This window comes from Gambusia affinis, linkage group LG01 (assembly GCF_019740435.1).
Source record: "Gambusia affinis linkage group LG01, SWU_Gaff_1.0, whole genome shotgun sequence".
NCBI classification, from domain to species: Eukaryota; Metazoa; Chordata; class Actinopteri; order Cyprinodontiformes; family Poeciliidae; genus Gambusia; species Gambusia affinis.
In genome coordinates, this window is record NC_057868.1 from 19,479,205 (window position 1) to 19,495,149 (window position 15,945).

Sequence of the window (15,945 nt, forward strand, 5' to 3'; positions counted from 1 at the left end):
TTTAGTTGAAATTCAGTCTAATTAAAGTGTTCTCTTCCTCTGTGTGTATTTTCTGACGTGGAGGTCAGGATGTCTGTTTATCTTCATGTGAGCAGTTGAGTAGTTTTCTAGTTGATTAGGTTACATGTTGATTAGGCTATACGTTTACAACCTCTGTTCTTTTTACGACCTCTACCCCTTTGACTGTTTTGACTGTTTTTCTTTGACAATAAAACAGGAGCTCGCGTAAAAGGAAATCAGAACTCTCTTTGTAAACAGCTTGGAGAAGCTGTTTCGGAGACTTCTCCTTTTGCTAAAGCTTTGTCATAAAATTCATATTACGTGTCTGTAGTTCTTTTATTTAGGTATATAGGAAAAATACCCATCAATAAGTACTCTGAGAAAGAAGACAAATATGAAGAGGAGATTAAAATTCTGAATGACAGACTCAAAGAGGCGGAAACCCGTGCAGAATTTGCAGAAAGGACGGTGTCAAAGCTCGAAAAGACCATAAACAACCTAGAAGACGACATAATTATGTTCCTGAAAGCCGGGATGCTTATGTCATCATGCTGCCACCTTTTCTTTGATCTGACTAATTTTACTCATCTGATCACAACTACGGCTGAAAGGGTTCACCTCGACTCATTTGAATGTTAAAATAAAAAGTTTTTATGCAACATCTTTTGTTTGCCATTTTATTTGAATCCAAAACAAGACGATTCGCAATTCAACTTCAAAACATGCTACTACTTGTAGCATGTTTTTATATTCCTTTTTATGTACTTCCTGACTTTGGACAAGAAAATTAAACACTATTTAAAGTGGGGACACACCGATGTGACAGTTTGGGCTGATACTATTATCCAACGTTAATATTGCTGTTATGAGCAATAACTGATATTTACTGATACTTTTGACAGTGAATAAACAAACACATAATGCTGACTCTGCTTTTCTGCTTCAGTTACACACTCCTATTACTGCATCACTGTCACATGCTGTAGCAAATACCATAAGACCAAACACACACAACCAGCAATACGATGGAAACCATACGGATATCTTAAAAAATGACTAACATGGGTTGATACCAATGCTAATGGATCTCTACTTTAAACAAAAAGTGAAATCTAAAAAAAATAAATAAATACTAAGTCCAATGTTGGTCTAGAATACACAATTTCTGATGGCTTCATCTCCAGACATGAACACTTAGTTTCCACATCCTGTGACTTTCCATTTCAGATACATTTATTTCCTGTGAAGAACCATAAAGACTCTGAACTCAGCCTTGAACAAACCAATCACCTTCTGCCAACACACATTTCACTTCTCAACAATCTTGCTTTGAAGTTGCTCTTGTTCTTTAACCCAGACCGTCCAGCCACTCACTGACTCATCTATGAGGACTGGAAGGTCACTCCTGCAGCTTGTTGCGTTTTCCTAATGCATGTAGAGATGTGCATGATTTGCTCTTGTTAACCTCAAAGCAATATTTCATCAAGGCACAGAATCTCGGTGTAGATTTTGGCAGGCCTGCACCTTAAGGGGGTCATAAATAAGTGTCAGCATATGTTAGCTGTCCAAGTGGCTACATTTTGGAACCGGCCTCCCTTTAGGGTCTTCCTTCAATCAGAATGAAATAACTGCCCCAGAAGACAATTTTGGTCAAATGCTGGAATTTCTATTTTATTGTTTTGGCTTGTTTTGTTAAAAAACAAGAATAATACTAGTTGTTTTTTTTTATTCTGTGATTACAAATCCAGTCAAAGTACTCATATCTGATAACTTTGTTTCGTAACAACAGGGTAGGATTATCCACCTTAGAGTCAAAGATAAATGCTCTCTAAAGATGTTTTTAGAACTGTAGCTGTTGAAAAGAGTAGAAAAACAGACATCGTATTGGTTTCCCTAATGTTGACCTCTCAGCATGGATCACACACTGAGTCCATTTGAAAATGAAAACAGTATTAACAGTGAAATAACAGGATTACCGATTTTATTCACCCACATGACGACAACCTGCTGCTGCTGAATAAATATTAGGTGATCCCATGTTACAGTCCGTGTCCTGGTGATACCGCGGCTCAGTGCTTTTTCTTTTCCTTCAGACATGCGGATGGGACACCCCCGTGCCCGAGGGTCAGAGAGGGCGTGAGAGCATAGAAAAGCCCGGCAGGGGGACACAGACGGACCGAAACGGAGAGCGTCTCAGTGGATCTGCTTCGAAGGCAGCAATCTAATACTGTAAACATGTTGTGTTCCCCTTAACCTGGGGGACACAACCGGCCCCCCCTGAGGACGCTGGGAGGAGATTATTAGAGGAGTTCACAAGGTTGTTTCCAGTCAATCCTGACAAGCCGTTTGGTCTCCTTTGTGGTTGTAAAGATGTTTGTTTGTTTTTTTTCAAGCTGATCAGAAATCCACTAGAAGAAGAGCTGCTATATCTCAGTAGAATATTTAGTGGAAACTAAGTATATTAATAGACGTATCCTACTCCTATAATAAAAATACACTCACAGTTTTCTGTAGTAGCAAATGGGGTGATTTTGTGGGAATAACCAATCTTTAAAAAAATCTGATGTGGCGATTCCGATTTTGGCCTTTACCAATTTTTTATTTATTTAAAATAGCTATATATAGCAACAAAGTTGCTAAGTTGGCAACAGTGGGGTGACTACTGCTGACGTGACCTGGTGGGCGGGTCTGTCTGTCTGTCAGTCAACAGCAGAGCAAAACGGGACAGTGGAGGATTTTCAGACCTTTGCAGAGCCAGACGGGTAGATAAAGTTGGTTCCTCATACAAATATCAGCCAAATGCAGATCTTGCAAATGTAAGGAAATCGGGGCTAATAATTAGTGTAAAGTTAATTCTTAGTTGAATCCATCAGGTTATTTTTAAACAACTACAAAACTTGGACAAGGCAGAAACCTGAACTCTTCATTGCTGCTGCACGACTGACACAAAGTCCAAACAAAAATCCAAAACAGGCGGTTTGGCATCAGCCCATCCAAGAATTTATTTAACTTCCAACTTTCCTTTTTCACCAGGCAAGATTTCAAAATATCTAAACTTAAAAAAAAACACACAAAAAAAACAGTTTCACAATATGTAATGCTTTATCTAAAGAATCACAATACTTTTGGTTAATTTCTGTTTCATTTCTGTTTTTAATGTTGTAAAGTGTTCTGGGTTGTTTTGAAAGGCGCTGTCAAATAAAATGCATTATTATTATTATATTACTATTATAAATAAAACTGTTTTTATTACTACAATTAGAAGATAACAGTGGTTCTTTACATATAAGAACCACTGTTAGGTAAAGGTACTGTCGTACCTTTACTTTGAAAATTTTGGAATGTACACTTTTAAGTTAGAACATCACCAAAAAACATACTGAAGTCAGACTACTTGTCGTGATCTGTGTTTTTTGGGTTTATTTTGAAGTTTCCTGTGTGTCTGAGTCTCTGTGTTGTCCTGTCTCCCCGTGATTAGTCCCCAGGTGTGTCTCGTTCCCTGACTACCCTCTTGTGTATTTAGTGTCACCTGTGTGTGTCTGTCTTCGTCGGGTCTCGTCAGTGAACGCCTTGTAACGTCTCAGTTCCGTCTCCGTCAGTCTGTCGTCCGAGTCCTCGTTATATCCTGTTGCTACCTGTTGGGAGCATTAGCCTTCCGCTCCGTCAGTGCTGCCAGGTCTGTGGACTGTTTTTGTTTTGTTTTCCATTCATCATTAAACTCCTCATCTACACCACATCTGGGTCTGCTGCGTTTGCCTCACCACCACCACCCACACCACCTTATGACAGAAGGACCCGACCACATAGAACGGTGAGGCACGCTGTACCATCATGGACCCAGAAGAGATGCAGGAGTTAATGGACACCATGCAGCAGTATGAGGAGGCCATGGCCAAGCCGTACATGGCCTGGCGAAGGCTCGGATTTGCCATCCGGTTGGGTCTGCTGCTGGACTACTGGGTTCCACGTTTTCCGCTTCCGGAGCTGGTGGAATTGCAGAGGGAGGCAGAGTGGGAGCGTGAGGCAGCGCTAGCAGTCATGGCTGGAGAACCGCTGCCTCCCAGACCCGAATCTCTGTCCTCCCGTTCCACCACACCAGCTCCGACATCTCCCGTGCCTCCCGAGCCAGCAGCAGCCCTTCCGCGGCCGGATCCGCCAGCACCGCTTCCGCGGCCGGATCCGCCAGCACCGCTTCCGCGGCCGGATCCGCCAGCAGCGCTTCCGCGGCCGGATCCGCCAGCAGCGCTTCCGCGGCCGGATCCGCCAGCAGCGCTTCCGCGGCCGGATCCGCCAGCAGCGCTTCCGCGGCCGGATCCGCCAGCAGCGCTTCCGCGGCCGGAGCCCGTTCCTGCCGGCGCACCCGAGCCCGTTCCTGCCGCCGCTCCAGCCGGCGCACCCGAGCCCGTTCCTGCCGCCGCTCCAGCCGGCGCACCCGAGCCCGTTCCTGCCGCCGCTCCAGCCGGCGCACCCGAGCCCGTTCCTGCCGCCGCTCCAGCCGGCGCACCCGAGCCCGTTCCTGCCGCCGCTCCAGCCGGCGCTACAGAGAGTGCTCCCCCCGAGACTCCTTGTGCTCCCCCCGAGACTCCTTGTGCTCCCCCCGAGACTCCTTGTGCCAGTCCCGAGCTCCTTCCCTGTGCCAGTCCCGAGCTCCTTCCCTGTGCCAGTCCCGAGCCCCTTCCCTGTGCCAGTCCCGAGCTCCTTCCCTGTGCCAGTCCCGAGCTCCTTCCCTGTGCCAGTCCCGAGCTCCTTCCTGTGCCAGTCCCGAGCTCCTTCCCTGTGCCAGTCCCGAGCTCCTTCCCTGTGCCAGTCCCGAGCTCCTTCCCTGTGCCAGTCCCGAGCTCCTTCCCTGTGCCAGTCCCGAGCTCCTTCCCTGTGCCAGTCCCGAGCTCCTTCCCTGTGCCAGTCCCGAGCTCCTTCCCTGTGCCAGTCCCGAGCTCCTTCCCTGGCGGCCCCAGAGACTCCCTCGGCTCCTCGTCGCCGCCCCCGTGCGGCCCCAGAGACTCCCTGTGCTCCTCGCCGCCTCGCGGCGCCCCAGAGACTCTCCTTGTGCTCCTCGTCGCCGCCTGCGGCGCCCGCCTCACGGCCGCCGGACAGCCTCCGTGGTTCCCGCCTCCTGCGCGGACGGCCGCGGACCGCCTCCGTGGTTTCCGCCTCGCGCGCGGGACGGCCGCCGGACCGCCTCCGTGTTTCGCCTGGCGCGGGACGGGCTGGACCGCCTCCGTGGTTTCCGCCTCGGCGCGCGGACGGCCGCCGCGGACCGCCTCCGTGGTTCCGCCTCCTGCGCGCTGGGCGGCCGCCGGACCTCCGCTGTGGTTCCCGCCTTCCGGTGCTTCCGCCCACCCAGTTGGGTTTGTTTTGTTTGTTTTTGGACTCTTGGCCTTCGTGTGCCTCCGCCCACCCGGTTGGGTTTGTGTTTTGTTTGTGTTGGACTCTGGCCCCCGCCCAGCTCCCCTCCACCCACCCTTGTTGTGTTTTTCTGTTTTGGGCGTCTGGGAGCCGCCCTTTGAGGGGGGGGTACTGTCGTGATCTGTGTTTTTTGGGTTTATTTTGAAGTTTCCTGTGTGTCTGAGTCTCTGTGTTGTCCTGTCTCCCCGTGATTAGTCCCCAGGTGTGTCTCGTTCCCTGACTACCCTCTTGTGTATTTAGTGTCACCTGTGTGTGTCTGTCTTCGTCGGGTCCTACGTCAGTGAACGTCTTGTAACGTCTCAGTTCCGTCTCCGTCAGTCTGTGTACGTCGAGTCCTCGTTATATCCTGTTGCTACCTGTTGGGAGCATTAGCCTTCCGCTCCGTCAGTGCTGCCAGGTCTGTGGACTGTTTTTGTTTTGTTTTCCATTCATCATTAAACTCCTCATCTACACCACATCTGGGTCTGCTGCGTTTGCCTCACCACCACCACCCACACCACCTTATGACACTACTGACTTGAAAGTGAGTTTCTTTAGCAACTCCAAACCAAAATGGTCATGTCATATGTAAAACAACACGACTGCGGCAATATTAATCCAGAGTTTTAACACTTATAACAGTTTCTATTCCATTAAATCAATCCTTTTACTAAAACGTCTATCACACATTTCAGTAAAAGGACTTAAATCGTAGAAATGTCATGGTATTGGCAAAAACATATCCCAGTTGAGAAAAATAGCAACCCAAGCCAAAGCTATTATTGTTTTTCAAAATATTTTACAACCCTAAAGCAGAAATAAAACAGCACAACAAAACCCACCCAAGTAAGAACGTTTCCATCAAACTTGAGGACATTTTTTCACTTCTGGTATCGACTCTCTCCAGAAGTCGGATCGGGTGCTTTTGGTAGGAAAGCACCCGATCCGAATAAAACATATGATGAGCAACATTTCTGAGTTGGTATCTGAAACACCTCCAAGTCGATAACAGGACTCATCACTTCATCCAAGTCGCTGATGTGAAGAAGCCAACTTGAGTTACAGATACAGGCATGCAGAAGCCATAAATGGGGAAGAAAGAATGCTTACTGAGCTGCTAAGCCTTCAAGCCAAACAACCACAACTTTAGGACATAATATTAGACTAAAAAAGTGAGAAAGACTGCAAGAAGCAGACCATTAACTTTGAGTTATTGTGGTGACTAGCTTTTACAGTTGACCCTCCTAGTATTAATCAAAGGCATTGAAGACAAGGATATGAGGCACATCCAGTTCACCGAGCTACTGGCTTGTTCAGAAATATAAATATGCTGGAAACCGAGATAGTCTGCAACTATCTAAAACCATTTAGACGGAGAAAAATGGCTGCCTTCTAATAGTGTTGCCTGTTTCGAAACCTGCAGTCTGGAAAAACAAGCTGTTCATTTCGCCAGGACGTTCTGGCACAGAGCAAGAGGCCATCTTTGGTGATGCCAGAGATAGAGAAGTGATAGCTTTCGTCAAAGCCTCCCATCCTAAGTTTCAAATCTTTTGGACCGTTTTCAATCATGATGCATTTTTCTCAGTTTTCTGAGCTTGGCACTGACAAGGTATTTAGCTGGCTCGGTTTGTTTACTTGTTTTTGTCTCACCCCTTAAGCTTTTTCCCCTCTCATCATAGAACACCAGAAAAGTGTTAACACGTTTAGTTGAATATTTTTTTCTTCACTCATGTGGAAGGATTCTGGTTGAGTCTAAATTAGGCCTGTCGCGATAAACGAGAAATCGATTAATCGTACGATAAATTAAAGCTATCTACGTCATCGTCTCTTCCAGCCTTTTTCTCTTTCTGTTGATGACGCTAAATGAAAAAAGGCTCAACTCCGCTGCTCTCCACTGACCCTCCCTTCCTCATTTCATTAGTGTAATGCCCAGCGCACACTACATGATCTTAGTGCTGTCAGTCGATTGTCGGCCCATTTTCAAAATCTGAGATCACACATTAGCCGACAGAAATCCTAGGTATAACGGTTCCATCGGGTTCGATGTGCCGTGTGATGTCCAACAGTGGGCACAACATAATGGCAGCAAGTCCAGCTAACTAATTTTAAAACCAGGCATTAATCAATGCTTTACTACAATCTATCTGCAACGCATACATTAAATCGATGACATCGCCTGCTTACCTGATATTTTTCAGCAGCTGTTAAATTGGTTTCGTCAGCAGCCTGGCAAATACACTGACATATCCCTTAGTTATAAATACTTTCTGCCCTTCTGCGTCCTTTCCTTGTTTGTCCACATGGGTTTTAGTTTTGTCACAGCTTTTAGGGCCATAAATGTGTTTTATTCATTAGTGATCACAATTAGTCATCCTGAAAACTTTCATGAAAGTTTTCAGGATTAAAACTTTCATCCTGAAAACACTGGTAACAAAAAGAAGGGATCTTGATTTTTAGCTAATTCCAGCACAGGTTATTCAAGACTGAACACACCAGCGGCGTACACGCTTAAATCAAACTCTTATTCACAAAAGAATACACCAGACACCAAGCAAGAACAAAAAAATGGATGCTTACATTGTTTAAGACCCTTATCAAATACTTAAAGAACTTTAGATTGATTACATTTCCATAAATGGGGAGTTCCTGACCCAAAATAACCAAATATTGTAGAAACTGCATGTCATTCGGTAAAGTCCCAACTGGCTGGAATGTGTATGAAAATGTAAAAATATTACAGTATAATATATTCCCTTACCTTTGTTTCCTCCTGTATACAGTATAATAATCAAAGTAAATAGAAGACACTGCCCTCTTGACCCCCTTTTCTTCCTCTTTTGTTCTTCCATTTATCATTTTGTTAACCTGACATGTTTTCTTCTTTGCTCTACTGGCTTCACCCTGTTTTTCTTTACTGGTTGCATCTAAAATATTCAAATAAAATGCAGCTGGGCTCAATGCTAATGGATACAAACGCTTCAAATCGCGTAGCACTTGACGCGCCTCCACATTGACTTTTAATGTAAACCAGACGAGCCTGATGTTCAAAATGCGTTTGGTGTGAACGCACCATTAAGCTGAACAGTCTCCCGAGTTGGTAGATTTTAAATCTGTGTTACTTTACGTAAAGGTAAAAGTTTCTCCGTTAAAATGGCTCGATGAAAAGATAAAGAATAATAAAGTCTTCATAGCTAATTTGGAGTGTTTTTTTTTTTTTACATATCATCATACTAATGGATGTGTTACCATTAAATATATGAAAAGCCAAAATAAATTTGTTAAACGTTTTTAAATCTGGCCCATTATTTACTGTTTATTGAGTCTTACAAATGCAATTAAACTGATTTTGTCATTACTTGTAAAAAATCTGGAAAAATCTGTGGGTAAAGCTTAGTAACGTCAAAGGGGTTTACATTTTGGTCTTCATCTTTATGATGCTACAAACGTTCACCAAAACTAAAAGCCAGAAAAAGGTTGTAGAGTCACATCTATCACTACCCCTCCATTTAACCTCTTCACCCTTCCAATGTTCCAATTTCTTCAGCCTCCTTCATCTGGTCACTTCACCTCCCTTCCTCATTGTGCTCTGGCAGCAAGCAAAGACAGGACACAATCCATGTATTACCGCTTTTCACAAATCATTTCACCTTCACGGACCTCTCCAATTCCTCTTCATGATCATTTCTTCTCCACTTTGACAGAGGGAAAAAAAAATCCCATTGTCTTTAAATCTCTCGTTTCGCTGTGGAATAAAATTATTTTCTTGAAGGATATTGCAGCTCTTTCAGAAACAAAGGCAAGTTTCACTCTCAGGTCAAATGCTTTTGTGATTTCCTTTGAAAGAATTGGGGAAAATTAAACTTTTTTCACAAGGTGTAATGTGGGTCTTTGAGCCTACTTCCAAACATCAAACAGTTTTTTCTCTTAGACTGCAGCCCCCCCAGAGCAAATGAAGCATGTTAAAATTAATCCTTGCAGCAGGTACAAATGGGTATGGTGTAATGTTCTTCATAGCATTAAACAATATACACGGTGCCTTGCAAATGCATTCATACCTTGTAACCTTTAATATGTATTTCCCATCTTATAACCAAAAACCTCTATGTATTTTATTTGGGATATTTTCTGCTTGGCAAATAAAAAACCTAATGCTAATAATGGACCAGGAAGTAGTTTGAAAAGTGGACAGAAAGATTGGCTGAGCGAAACACAAGGCAATAATGAAAGCTAACCTGTCAAAAGTTTCACCTTCCATGGATGCTATAGTGGCACTGAGATTTAGCACAGCTTACACAATGGTTGTTATCCTCTTAGTCCTCAATGTAACCATTGCGGGTTTGATTCCCGGCCTGATGATCTTTGCCACACCTTTTCCCCCCCTCTCTTGTTACTCACTTTCCTGTCTGACCTCTTTCAAATAATGAAAGTGGCCAGACTTTCAACAAAACCTTAAAAAAATAAAAAGAAAGAATTAAGTTTCACCATCCAGCAGGACAACTAGAAATCCAATGGGAAGGTTCAGATCACCCTGGTGTGGAAAATTACAGATGGAATCACAGCACTGGACTTACAAAACTTTAGTTAGAGCTTTTGATACAGCAAATCTAACTTAGGTGAGCCTTTGTGACCCTTTGAAGCAAAAATAGTTGTTTTTTTTCCAACAAAACATCCAACTGGAAGTGTAGAAAGTAGAAGAGAGATCCGCATCTAAAACCTTTCTGCAAAAGAAATAAAGAATGATTTAATTCTAACTTTGGATGTACAAGAAGGGAACAAGTGTATAAAGAAGACATGTTTATGTGTTTATAGGCAATAAACAAGACAAGCTGACTTAACTTATGCTGCAAAAACAGGACATTCAGGGATTCTTTTTTCTCCTTACTTATTGAGATATAGGTCAGGCATACACTCATACACACACAAACACAGCCGGATATATGCAGCATAGAAACTGATTATTTTTCTGTCTCAGCTGCTCAGACAGCACAGAACATACGGCAGAAATTGGCCAATTGGGACACTAAACACAAGCTGCATGCTCCACAGAAGCAGAGGAAAATTGGGTTGAAGAAATTCCTTTAATTGCTGACAAAACGGCAGAAATATCTCTCCTCCGCTTGGACTCGGATGAGGAGCCACCCGCCCACATGGCCTCTGCCTCGCCATGAAAGCTCCTAAAGCAGGTGCTAAATACAATCAGAAAAGCTCCTTCATTAGCTAACGAAGCGACGGTTAGAGATCAAGGTGGCACGTCGCCTCCGTCTGCGGCCGCCCGTCACATCTGTGCCCCATCGAAACCGTCTTTTCCCTTTACAAGGTGAACTATTTGAGTCGACCTGCCCCGTTTGATCTGATGTGGCCTTTCAGACAGGGAGCTGGATCAAAAAGGTGCCAGCGGCTTTAAAGCTGCTCTACCTCTGTAGCTTGTTGCTATCCTCTTCTCCTCAATCCTCCATCTGCCTCAGACACAAACTGCTTACAGCATCAAAAAGTGGCTTTAGGTTCTAAAGAACACTGCATACTAGAAGTGTTAAGGTTATTGCAACAGGATATCATCTCTCTATGTCTGTCAAAGAAGATTAGATTACACCATGGATTTTCTCTCATATCCGCAAGTCTAGCTTTAAAAAAATTTTAAGTTATGTATTAGTTTGTTTAATTGCATAGAGGGCATAAAACTTGCTATGAAATCTGTGAGAACAGATTTCAAAAAACACACTTTCCCATGAAAATATGTAACAGCGCTGTTTTTCACCTGAACACATCCAGAGTGCTTATGAATGGAACTAAGGGCTAAAAGCAACGTTCTGTAGGGCAACTTTAAAAAGTGACACCAAGACAAAATATGGAGGACTCCCAGGTATTGCTAAACTCTGCTATTTGGAAACATTCTCAAGAAGCTACAGTGGAAAAAGAAAGGTGGACTAAACCACTGACATAATGTCAGTGGCTTTATGTCAGAGTATGTATTAAGGTACCTAGCGTATGCATTTATTTTTTCTTGTTGTTAAACAGGGAAAACAAATCAACTAATAATTACTATGAAAACATCTACATACATGAGTACAATTTCTTTTATCTATAATATACTGTGGAGATATTCAGGAATCAGGGGTAGGATGGACAAGAACATTATTAAATGGTGGTGAGGGAGTAATGTAATGTAATTTAATGTAATAATATCATGCAGGCTTTCTGCTTTACAGTCCTGCACTATTTAACATCTTAACTCTAGTGAAACACAGCATACGGTGGATAAAGGCCAAAGAAAAACCACCAACCTCAACCACACTTAATGACTACCTACCTAGATACCGGTAACTAGGTAGGTAGTTATTAGGTAGATACTCGGTCTGCGCAGGTAGGTACTCTAAGTGAAACTAGGTGAAAAATACTTGGTAAGATTTTACGCTTCTGCAGTGCACTGGTGACCCTGGCAGATAGCCTATCAAGAACAGCTGCTTCCACTGCAGAGAGTGGACCAATATGATATCAGTCCCATTTATTATGAATAGGATGTTACATAGAACAGAAAATACTTCAATAAGGTGTAGTTGTAACACTCAGTGTTAGAATATTTCCAAAACTAAAAGAGCTGCATAATGTAGATTCTGTATGTGCACAAAGGCATAAACAATTAATTCAAAGGAATGTATATTACATAAGCTTAACCCTTTTGTTTTTATTTTAAATATATTTTTGTTTTAACATTAAAGCTACTTTTCCTTTTTCTTCCCACACTTCAAATCACCAGAATCCAAATATAATAGCCAGTCACAGAGCTTGCTAATAAATGCACATTAAACCAAATGTAACTTGAGTTTATAATCAAATGTGCATTTATGTAGGGAAACCTAACATTAAGCAATTTTACTACATCTATTTTATAAAAAAAATCTTCCAATGTAATCTGAGAACTGCTTTTCTGCAAAATAATCAGAATCCAACAGCAGCTAAATCAGACTATGTTCCTGTTTTGTTGTGAAACACCGATTTTCCTTGCAGCCCATAGTCAACAGCAGCAACTCAACAGGAGAGAACTTGGCTCTCACATTGCTGGGTCGGCATTTTGCTTCCCACCAGGCCCCTAAACAGCACTTAGACGTAGATTTCTGAAAGTGTCGTGCATAAAAAGCTCTCAGTTTAATGTTGGTTTCATTCCGTCCTGCAGTAGAAGTTATGGCGGTGCACGCCTCCTGTGGGCGTTTATCAGACCAAATAAACTTAAAGCGCTTTTATTGACGTGTTCTATTGTATATCTGTGCTGCCTCCTCTGCCTCCCCGTGTCTTTGTTTGCTGCAGCCTCTCTGGGCGAGGAGCAGCGGGGTCTGTGTCGATTCTCTGTGGCTCTCATCTCAGCCGGGGTCTGAGGCAGTTGGGCGGAGACCCCCGCTGCACCACCTGACCCCCGTACACATGTGTGCACACACTTGCTTTAGCCTAAATAAAAGCTTCCCAAATGTGGGCAAGGTGGTTTGTCCAATCCAACACGTATATTTAGCTGAAGCAATCTTTAATAAAACAACATTTAAACATTAAAAAACAGCTGAGCTTTAGCTGAAATGTTTAGTTCCACTATCTTCACTTTTAAGAATTTGCACGCTTCATATGTGCGTGGGAAGCGGCAAGCTTGAAGTCCCTTTGACGGAAATTAGATACAGCACCCACATATCTACATAACATATTAAAAGATTGATCAGAGCACAGCAAGAAGAGGAGTTTCTATGTTCTAAGAACAAATGAATAATACAAGACTCCGAAAATAAACTGGGTAATTGGGTTAAAGGCAGCTCAGAGGGTGTACAGCTCACCGCTGTTGCCCGAGTCCGACGCTGATTCATTAGGGGTTGAAAACCTCTATTTAAAAAAAAATAAATCCCTCCTCTCTGCGCTCACAGGTGCAACAGCAACTCAAATGTTCCCAGCGGTCACGGTGTCGTCGGCGCAACGACAAACGCAGTCGCTCCGGGTGTCACGCCTCAGCTCCAAAGTGGAGGTGAAGCTCAAGGATTCTGCCTTATCAAGAAAATATGAATATTTCTCACATGTCCTTGTACTGCATCTCCTCCACATCAGCTCACTCTCACTCATCCTCCTGAGCTCAAACCCCAAGAGGGATGGAAGTAGAAAGAGACGAGGGGGGGTAGGTGGAGGATGAGTAGGTATGTTCAGAATACGAAAGGGAAGTCTTTCCATTTTTCCCTCTCCCTACAAACACACCACCTAAAGATATTTCTTTTCATTCCTCCTCCTCCTCTTTTTTTCTGTGCTTGGCAGCCAGACCAGTGGCCCGATGCCCGTATAGTCTTTCCAAATCAGCCTGCACCTACGCACATCACACAAGTCAAAAATTCATAAGGTGACACAAAACTGTCAGCGCATGTTGATGCGACTCCCGAATGATGGCAAAATGTTTGGATGTGGGTGGATGAGGGGCAGCAAACACACACACACACGCACACACACACAGGTCCCTACAAAGATATGAAACCTGGTACACATGCATGCACGCAACCCCTCTGCCTCCCCACACACACACACACACACACACACCCACACACACACACACAATTCCAGAGTGTCTCAGACTCCTGAACACATAAACAGGGGTGCTGCCAAAAAGTTTACAAAGGGGTGGTTGATTAAAGCGGTGTGGGGGGGCAAATATAATTCAACATGAGAAGCTTTTTTACAATGGTGAAGGTTGTATATGGAGTCGTGAGCACCAGAGTAGAGTGAGGAATTTAAAATGCAACAAAAAGTAAAAACTAAATTAACTAAGTAAATTAAACAAATCAGGGTTTAAGCCAATTTTAATATAATGTGGTGACCTACAAGAATCACACCAAAAAATAAATACGAAATAAATTTATTAGTACACGTTTAAACCAATGCTTAGGTTCAAAGTCTAGAAATCATATTCAAGCCAAATTCTGTCATTTCTAAAGGAAACTCAGCAGGTAGTTTAACATCATTTCCCAGAGCAAACTTAAAAACATCTTACACCTCACAGTCTGATGCATCTCGAGGAAAAAAATGGGAGGGAAAAAGATGATGGATGTGGAGGAGATATATGTGGAAGTATATCTCCTCCACACATACTTGATGTGGAGGAGATATATAATTAATGATGAAATTCCCAGTTTCTCCCAGTTAGTGACACAAATTCATAGTGGTGGTCACCCTGCCTGTCCCTCATCTTAGCAGCGCCTCTGCAAACAAAATAGAGAATTAATTTTAGGGTTTCCAAGTTGGCTGGATGCCTTGAGTGAATTTTCATTTATTCAGCAAACCACACAACTACTTCGATGCACCAAACTGACACTAAACAAGCCCTAAAACTCCCGTCCATGCATTCTATATTAATACACATCCACTTTGCATGCAAATTCCGCAGTGCCCTTCTAGCTAAATTAAAGAGAGCCCTGCGCCTCCTGCAAACAACTTGTGAAATTCCAGCTAAAACAAAACTGGAGATGTTCAGTCCTGTGGAAGATCCGCAACCTTCCAGCGTGCGCTACTGGCTGCTTTTGCCCCGTGTGCGCAGCGACAACCCGGAGCCGCTCGTTCATAGCGCCAAAGTGCAAAATGTTAAAAATAAAAAAAATTTAAAAAAAGAGGAAAGAAGACGAAAAATGTTCCGTCGGAATAGTGCATGTCGGTCCAGGTGAAAACAAGAAAGCATCGCTCGGAAAAAAAAAATTAAATAAGGAGAGACCAGAGGTATGGTCGGAGGTGGTAAGGAATGAAGAAAATTATTTAAAAAACAAAAACAAAAAAAGTAGAGGGTGGAAAAAGTTTGCCTGTACTTACTTATTAAGCCGTGTTTTGTATTATCCCTGCTTGGCATTATTTCTTCTTTTCCTTAGGATGTCAGGTTTGCAGCAGAAGACGTTTCCATTCCCGCTCGGCTCGTCAGAGAGCAGCAGCAGCAGCAGCGGTTCAAAAAGCTCAGCTCTGCAGATCCGTGCGCACAGGAGAGCAGCGCTCAGCATGAATGAGACAGGAGCTGCGGTTGGACTCCGGCATCCCCCTGCTACATACGGATGAAGAGGGAGCAAGGAGAGATAGAGAGTTAGAGAGAGAGAGAGAGAGAGATGGAGAGCTTGGTGAACATGCGCCCCCCAGTGGATCCGGTGCGTTACATCGGGGGTTGCGCGACGCACTTCTGCCAGGCGCGCATTGGTGGCAGCATTGGACCCGTTTCAGTCTGCGGCTCCGTGAGCTCCTTATCCCCTCCTTGTACTCCGGTTTTAGGCTGTCTGACAACAATCAGGGTCTGTGATTGAAGATGCTCCCGTTCAGCTTGACTGATTGCACCTGCCATCTCACGGAGCGCAGATGTGTGCCCCTGTTCACTCTTTGTCTTCTTTGCCTCTTGAGTTGTTTTTACATCATACTTTTCGAGGCGTGGTTTGAGCTTCTGCTTTTACAGTAAAAGTATAAATACATGGTCATTAACAGCACGTTGCAAAAGTATTCAAACTCCTTGACTTTTTTTCTAGTTTGTCATGTTGCAACCACAAATTGCAAATCTATTTTGATGGGAATCTACATAAT

At 43.6% G+C, this 15,945-nt stretch overlaps 1 protein-coding gene across 1 annotated transcript in view; it reads right to left on the reverse strand.

Moving 5' to 3' along the window:
• LOC122827114 (plexin-A1-like) overlaps positions 1-15,603 on the reverse strand; it is a 164,660-nt gene extending 149,057 nt beyond the window's left edge. The window contains exons 1-2 of the mRNA XM_044109740.1: positions 15,531-15,603; positions 15,199-15,421 (exon numbers count right to left, since the gene is read on the reverse strand). The gene's annotated coding sequence lies outside the window, so the exon portion shown is untranslated. The remainder of the gene's footprint in view (positions 1-15,198; positions 15,422-15,530) is intronic.
• Between the last annotated feature and the right edge of the window lie 342 nt (positions 15,604-15,945).